General features: G+C 45.8%; 1 long non-coding RNA gene across 1 annotated transcript; it reads right to left on the bottom strand.

Annotated features, from left to right (window-relative positions):
* Positions 1-1122: 1122 nt before the first annotated feature.
* On the bottom strand, positions 1123-6034 carry LOC148822285 (uncharacterized). The gene is made up of 3 exons (XR_016093935.1): positions 5950-6034; positions 2113-2220; positions 1123-1805 (listed from the first exon to the last, which is right to left on the bottom strand). It is a non-coding gene; the product is annotated as an uncharacterized LOC148822285 (long non-coding RNA).
* Between the last annotated feature and the right edge of the window lie 916 nt (positions 6035-6950).

Here is a 6950-nt window from a genome sequence, read left to right as displayed (position 1 = left end):
AGCGGTTGTAAGGAGACTAATTGAGCTATAGACTTGCTTCTGCTACTTATGTGTGTGCTGGAGAGCCCCTGTGTGCAGATGGCTACACAGAATAACACAGCAAATAAGAACATAAGAAAGGACACAAACCGGAGAAGCCCTTGGGCCCAGCTGGCCTGTTTGGTAATTAGCAGCTAATTGATCTTAGAGTCTCACCCAGACGCTTCCTCGATTTCGACGCAGCAATATCTTTTTTGATGTGATTCGACCTTAATTTGAATTCTACGTCTGACGATATTGCCTTACGTTTTGTTTGATTTTTGTGTTTATGTTGATGTGTCAACATAAACACTCAAGTTCATTTCACTCATATAGCCTCTTCTAGATCATTTATAGGTCGTGGTTTTAGTAACCAACATCCCAAATCCTGCACTGATCTACATTAGAGTGCCCTTGTTGATCTCCTGGTCTTACTCTGTTGCACTGCTTCATAAATTGCCCTATGCATTGACTTCCTTTTACACACACAGATGAGAAGAGGTGAGCAGCCAGACGGCTGCCCAGAGCCCACTCCCATGCCCTCGCCCTGTTTGCTTCTGTTTGGACAAAATACAGCAAATTTGTAAACAGCTGAAAATCAGGACGTTCTCCCAGTCTGTGATCCTTCTGCTGCTCAGTTTGTCGGTGGTTTCGGTCCTCAGCGAGGCTGGTGTGCTGCCATCTCTGTGTGGACTGACTCATGCCCTGTGGAATGCATGAGGCCTGCCTGGCGCTGTTCTGCTCTGGCAGCCAGTGCGGCGACAGAGAGCAGGATGGGTGGGACAGTCGGTAAACCAGCCCTAGGCCTGGATTAGGGAGATTACAGGCTGCACTGCCAGTAAATCACATGGTTTTACTGCAATGGTCTTGCCTCACTGTGTGCCTGCAGGTGTGGAAAATGTTGATACACTTAAAAACTAATTAAAAAATAAGCATTGAAGAGTGAAATCCTCCGATACTTTAGATATATGGTTAAATTTAGAGTGATTGAATTGTAATTGTATATAATTGCAAAAACCAAGAGCAAGCTGGGCTAAGATGCTGTCCCGTGCTGGAAACATATTTTAAGATGTATGACATTTAAAAATCGCGAATACCACATCAGGCTTCTCTTGCACTTTTTATATAGTGTCAACACCACACACAGCATCACAACACACAAACTGGCTTTCTGCAGGCCTTACCGTGACAGGATTTTTCAAATTGCGTTGGAGAAACTAGACAGCTGCCAGCCCAACACAGACGGATTGCACAAGAGAGAAACGCTATCAAAAACACACTTCAGAAAAGGTCTTCGGCTTTGCTATACAGCGTGAGAGAGTTTGACAGTTCTCGACGTGGAGCCACGTCGGGCTGCAGGATGTCAGCGCGTGACAGAAGGAGTGTCTAGGGCAGACCGCTGTAGACCGCTGTCCCTGCCGTCCTGCTTGTGATCTTCATAATGGTGCTCTGGCACGTCGAGGGCAAAGAGATCACTAATGTGAGCTCGAGAGTGAAGGAGATCAAGGCCAGGTCAATGCTAGTCCAAGCTGGGACCTAGAGGAGATGATCCACGCTCAGGAGAGGAAGAGCGTGACTTGGAGAAACAGATAAAACAGGCATGACCAGCTCAGCCCCTGCACCTTCTGTACTTGATTCCAGGCCCACTTTAAAACCGTCAGTGCAGTTATGTACTTAATGTAACAGAATCGCCATTTTCCTTCCAGGTCTTCATAAATACGGTAGGTTACGGAAGTATACCCAGAAGCCTGCGGGGGTGCCTCCCTGTCGGGATGGGTGTCCAGGGGCTGCCCAAGGACGACAAGATCAGATCAGATAAATGCACGCAAGAGCAGTCTGAACTTAAGCAAACAAAGGCAGGGGCACAAATGAAAATTAAGTTTAGAGAGACGCGGACAGGAGGCGACAGGAGGAAAGCTGGAAAGGCGACAGAAGGCCGACCACATGACGCAGGACCAATATTTCGTGACGCAATGGCAGGAGATTCGCAAGATGAAATCCTGGAATTAAATCTGCCTCACGCAGGAATGTATATATAGTCCTGCTGAGCTGTGGACCTACGATAAAAAAACTTCACTTGCATTTAACACTCACATGGGAAAGCCTTCTTCAGAGGGATGCTGTCTCTGTGCCAGTGAAGATATTGCTGGAGACAAGTCCTCCTCCCTGAAGCCGGCTTCTGTGGAGGGTCCCAGCTGTACACTACAAAAGGTACAATGGAGAGAGATAAAAAAGACATTGAAGAACTACATTGCAGAGTGCTGTCAGATCGGCCTTTTCCCAGGCTCTGAAATTCACTGCAGGGATGTTGGATTGTTGAAGCCCTCGTATGAAGGTGCTCCTCTTTAGAAGTCTGGAGCACTGCTGTGAGGCGGTGCGGACTCGGACTCAGCAATCCCATCCCACCCAGTGGTGGCATTTAGAACAGAAGAAGGGTCACCAAAGAGAAATGGTTCATGTTTGCCCATGAGCATGTAAGCTTCAGCTCACGCCTGGACACACCCAAAGCATGTGGCTCACCTGCAAGCACTGATTTGTGCCTGAATTTGAAGGTGATTACATTGGCGAGCTTATCATTTTAAAGGATGTAAAAAATGCGGTCCCAAACGGGATCCCACTCGGGGGTAGCTGGCCTAAATCTCAGTCCCAGACAGTGGATAGGGGGAGAGGGTTTGCGAGCGAAGATAGGAGCTCTCCCAGATGGTGACAGGTTAGATGCATAAGCAGCAGAGAAGACAGTGGCCCTTTCCATGCAACCTCACAGGAAACTGAATGGAGCCCGGGCTGCAGACAGTAAGAAAACTCCTTCTGTTCTCGTGCTTTTAAGATATGGGTAATTCTTGTGGCCCATGGAGGGCAAGTAAAAGCCTGTCAGTACAAACGAGTTGTGCCAGATGGGGGAGAGCTTAAGGAAGGAGAGAGCTCGGCCAAGAAATGTTGTCGCTTTTCCCCATGTCTCTAATCTGTGTCTACAATGAAGTGCCCTTTCCTGGGACATACAGCCTGCTTTTTTATGGCCAGAGAATCTTCCATTCCGTCATTTTAAAGACACAGGCTTGTGTATGCAAAGATACCAGTGTCATGTTAGCTCTGAGCTCCAGGAGGACACAGCTGAGCCCAGAAAGGCAGTGTGGGTTATTCAACTTAACCCAGAATAAGCCATGTGGTTCATTCATGTGTGTATATCTGTCCACCTGCAAGAGCAAGATGAACACACTGGCTTCTAGTTACTGTATGTACAGTATATAGAAAACACTCATCAATGTCATCATTTTAAATCCATGCCCATCGCACAAGTCTTAATGCTATAAATTTTTGCTTTCTGGCTGTAATAGGATGCTTTTATGGGGAAAAAAATAGTGGGGAGACTGATGGTATGTTTATGTTCACGTTTTCTCTTTGTTATGTGCTGATTCTTATTTATTTCTGTATGCCAGTACACCCTGTACATGTGCATGCACACATTAAAGACAGAAGGATGTGGCTCTGGGGGGACAGGAGATAATCTGGAACTCAAACCCATGAATTTTGGACTCAAACAGCTGAAAACGTTCAAAATCGAACTAACCTTGGACAGCCAACCAATCAGCCTGCAAAGCGCACATTGCCTTGCCCTCGTATGGCTATTCCTGATTGAATTACTCAACTCACAGACAGGATTTTATCACTGTGCGATAAAAGAAGTGAGCTAGAGCTGCCCCCCCTACAGACAGCACAAACGATTAAACCCACCTCATTCGTCAGTGCTACGTTTGTGTCGGTTTGCGCCGTTGAAAGTAGCGTTTGTGCTGCTTTCGTTCCCGAGATACAGCGCCTTGTTTTTCCGGTGATCACGTGACCATGCACGGTGACTTTGACCTCCAGTGACCCCGTCTGCCGAGTTAAAGGCTCTGTTACAGTTTAGCTCGTACCCTTAACATTTTAAAGACAATCAATATCCATAAACATATGAGTCTCCTTAGATGTGAATAATACTAAGACATGACGCATGCCAACAAGTTAACCATCTATGACATAAACCTGTGGTTGTAATGTATGTAAAATCACCGTGATTGTCAGATATAAGGTTTTTATTTTCTAATGCACGTTTTCCATTTCTTTTCCTACCGTGACATGCTGTTGCCAGACGCGTAACTGTGGGATACCTTCGCGACATGATATAACCAGATAGGGCGTGTCGCGATATATGGACTTTGTGTGGCGACATGGGGTCAGCATACTCTGTCAGGGTATGTCCTATCGCAACATATGGACTCCATGTCGCGACATAGGCGTATGTCATATCGCGATATACGGGCTTCATGTCGCGACATGGGTGTGACCCGTTTTTGTCATATCGCGATATAGGGCATTTTATGTCGCGACATGGAGCGGGGTATTTTTGCCGGGGTATGTCATATCGCGATATGCGGGCTTCATGTCGCGACATGAACGCGGGGGCGTTTGTCATATCGCGATATGTGGACTCCGTGTTGCGACATGGTGTGGGGTTTTCTGTGGGAGGTACGCCATATCGCGATATATGGACTTAATGTGGCGACAGTGGAGTAATGACAGTAATGCGCCTGTTGCAATGGGTATCGCAATGTGATCGTGATGCGTGCACTCCTATCGTGACATGTCATCGAGTCGTGAGCGCGCTGTGGATGCCATGACATTCTTTGTCTGCTATTCAGTTTTGACCTCAGTGCGACTTCTCTTAGACTGATCAGTAATTGGAAACCAATGAATGTGTTACTGTATATCCAGCGAGCTCATAAAGCACACACGGCTACAGTATTTGGACCAAGAAGAACATCCATCACCTGTGTGTCTACATGCTCTCGGAACTTCCGCTGTGGCGCTGTACCCAATCAGAGTGTCGATTCTCACTCTTCACCCAATCGCGGCCCGAGCTGTTCGGGGGTTTAGCCAATCACGGGTCTGAGAGCTGTTCAAGCGAGCAGCGCCAGGTGGATCGGCTTGTTTACTATCAATGACAATCTGATTTTAAAATGCTTTACTTCTTTGCAAAATAACTACATCGGCTTTTTTAACGTCTTTATTGATTCCCGTACTCTTCGAAATAAATACATTTTTTATGTATTTAAAAAATACCGTTTTTTCCGTTGCTTTCTGTAATGAATACATGGTATTTGAACAATTGTAAACGTATATTTAAGGTAGGGGAAACACCTTCTGCTTTGAACTTAAAAATGAATAGAAATGTAAAGCCTGTTATCATTATAATACTCGTGTTTTCAGTTTTTTATTGTTAAATAATATCGATCTTGAAACTAATACCTGAAACTGTAAATATGGGCTCTCGTGTTGTACCAGCGGTAATTTGGAAACTGGTGTCTCTTCACCAATGAAAGGAGTACACAAGCAATACATTTTCGATAACATGGTTAAAACACCTAACCCAATGAACTAACATAGTAACTCCTCCCTAAATGTAAGACTGTTTATTCGTAAAGGCTGCAAAGTCTGGGGTCAACTGATCAAAAGATCACAACTGAAAGATCTGGTGGTCGTGACTTTGCTGTTTTGTACGTCACAGAGTGACGTCACAACCAGGAAAAGAAGGCGCTATATTGAAATATATTGAAACATCCACCCCACCCGACCAGACAGACTCGGAAAACAAATTGCCCCCATTGTTTCCATCACAATCAGGAGGTCAAGTACCGAGTTTGTTAGTACCTGTAAACGTCCTTGTAGATAGTCACGTGATTACCCGAAAAACCAAGTCGCTATATCTCGGAAACGAAAGCAGCACAAACCGGCACAAACGCAGCTCTAACGATTGCGGTGAGTTTCGTCGTTTGTGCTGTTCGACGGGCGGGTGGGCAACTTCATGGAGCAGGACAAGCAGACACGTCTGAGTCTTTACATTGCAGACTGCAGAAGACTCGACTTCACCTGAGGATGTAACACAGGCGCCCATACCTGTGTCTTCAGAGGGCAGGTGAGCCCTCCCGCTGTATTCTACACCAAGGACTGTGAGCACATCGCTTGTTTGCGCATAAGACCCCTGTAAAAACAAACACACGGATAATGACAGTTTATTAAAGAATTCAGATATATGTTCACTTCTGTTATGTGAAAATAAAAAATATGTTTCCAGTATTGCCGCGGTCCGCAGGTGTGAGTCGGTGGACTTTCTAAGTGTTGCTTCTCGGATGTGTTATTTACTACCCGCAACAACCTTGCACGTAGTGCCCCTTAAAAACACCCTGGTTCTTTTTCACGTTAACGAATGTGCTTTGCATAAAAAGTGCAACAGTGGTCGTGTTGTTTGTAAAGTTGCAGTTTCAATCTGAACACGTGGCTCGACTGACGGGTCGAATCTTTACTTTATTTAAGAAGGAGACAGTGAGAAACTGATCACTTCTTCAGATTTTTAAAAAAGCACACCGCTACTTAGTATTAAGACGTGCTCGTTAAAGCCTCTTAGTAAGAACATGTAATTGTTTGCTAGTGTTCGCTTTTTGAGACTACACCCGCAACTCTTCTGATTAGGGTATGTGATATACGTGACAAACTTAATTTTCCTGTTCATACAAACGCACAGAAGACACTGATATTAAATGCACAATCCACCGCCGTCCCCCACCCGGGAAAACAGGAACAAAATTGCAGACTGTTCCTCTCGCACCGGTAACAGACGCTTGAACTCACTCGGCAGGCGGGGTCACTGGAGGTCAAAGTCACCGTGCATGGGTCACGTGATCACCGGAAGACAAGGCGCTGTATCTCGGGAACGAAAGCAAAACAAACGCTGCTTTCAACGGCACAACCCGACACAAACACAGCACTGACGATTGAGACCGGTCCAGTTCCCCTACGACATTGCAGGGGGGCTGAGTGACGCCACGACCCCGACAAAACAAGGCGCTACATCTCGGAAACGAAAGCAGCATAAACGCTACTTTCAACGACACAAATGT

This window comes from Atractosteus spatula, chromosome 13 (genome assembly GCF_055471065.1).
Source record: "Atractosteus spatula isolate fAtrSpa1 chromosome 13, fAtrSpa1.hap1, whole genome shotgun sequence".
NCBI classification, from domain to species: Eukaryota; Metazoa; Chordata; class Actinopteri; order Semionotiformes; family Lepisosteidae; genus Atractosteus; species Atractosteus spatula.
The sequence above is the reverse complement of the archived record's forward strand: the minus strand, read 5'-3'. Positions and strand labels throughout refer to the sequence as shown.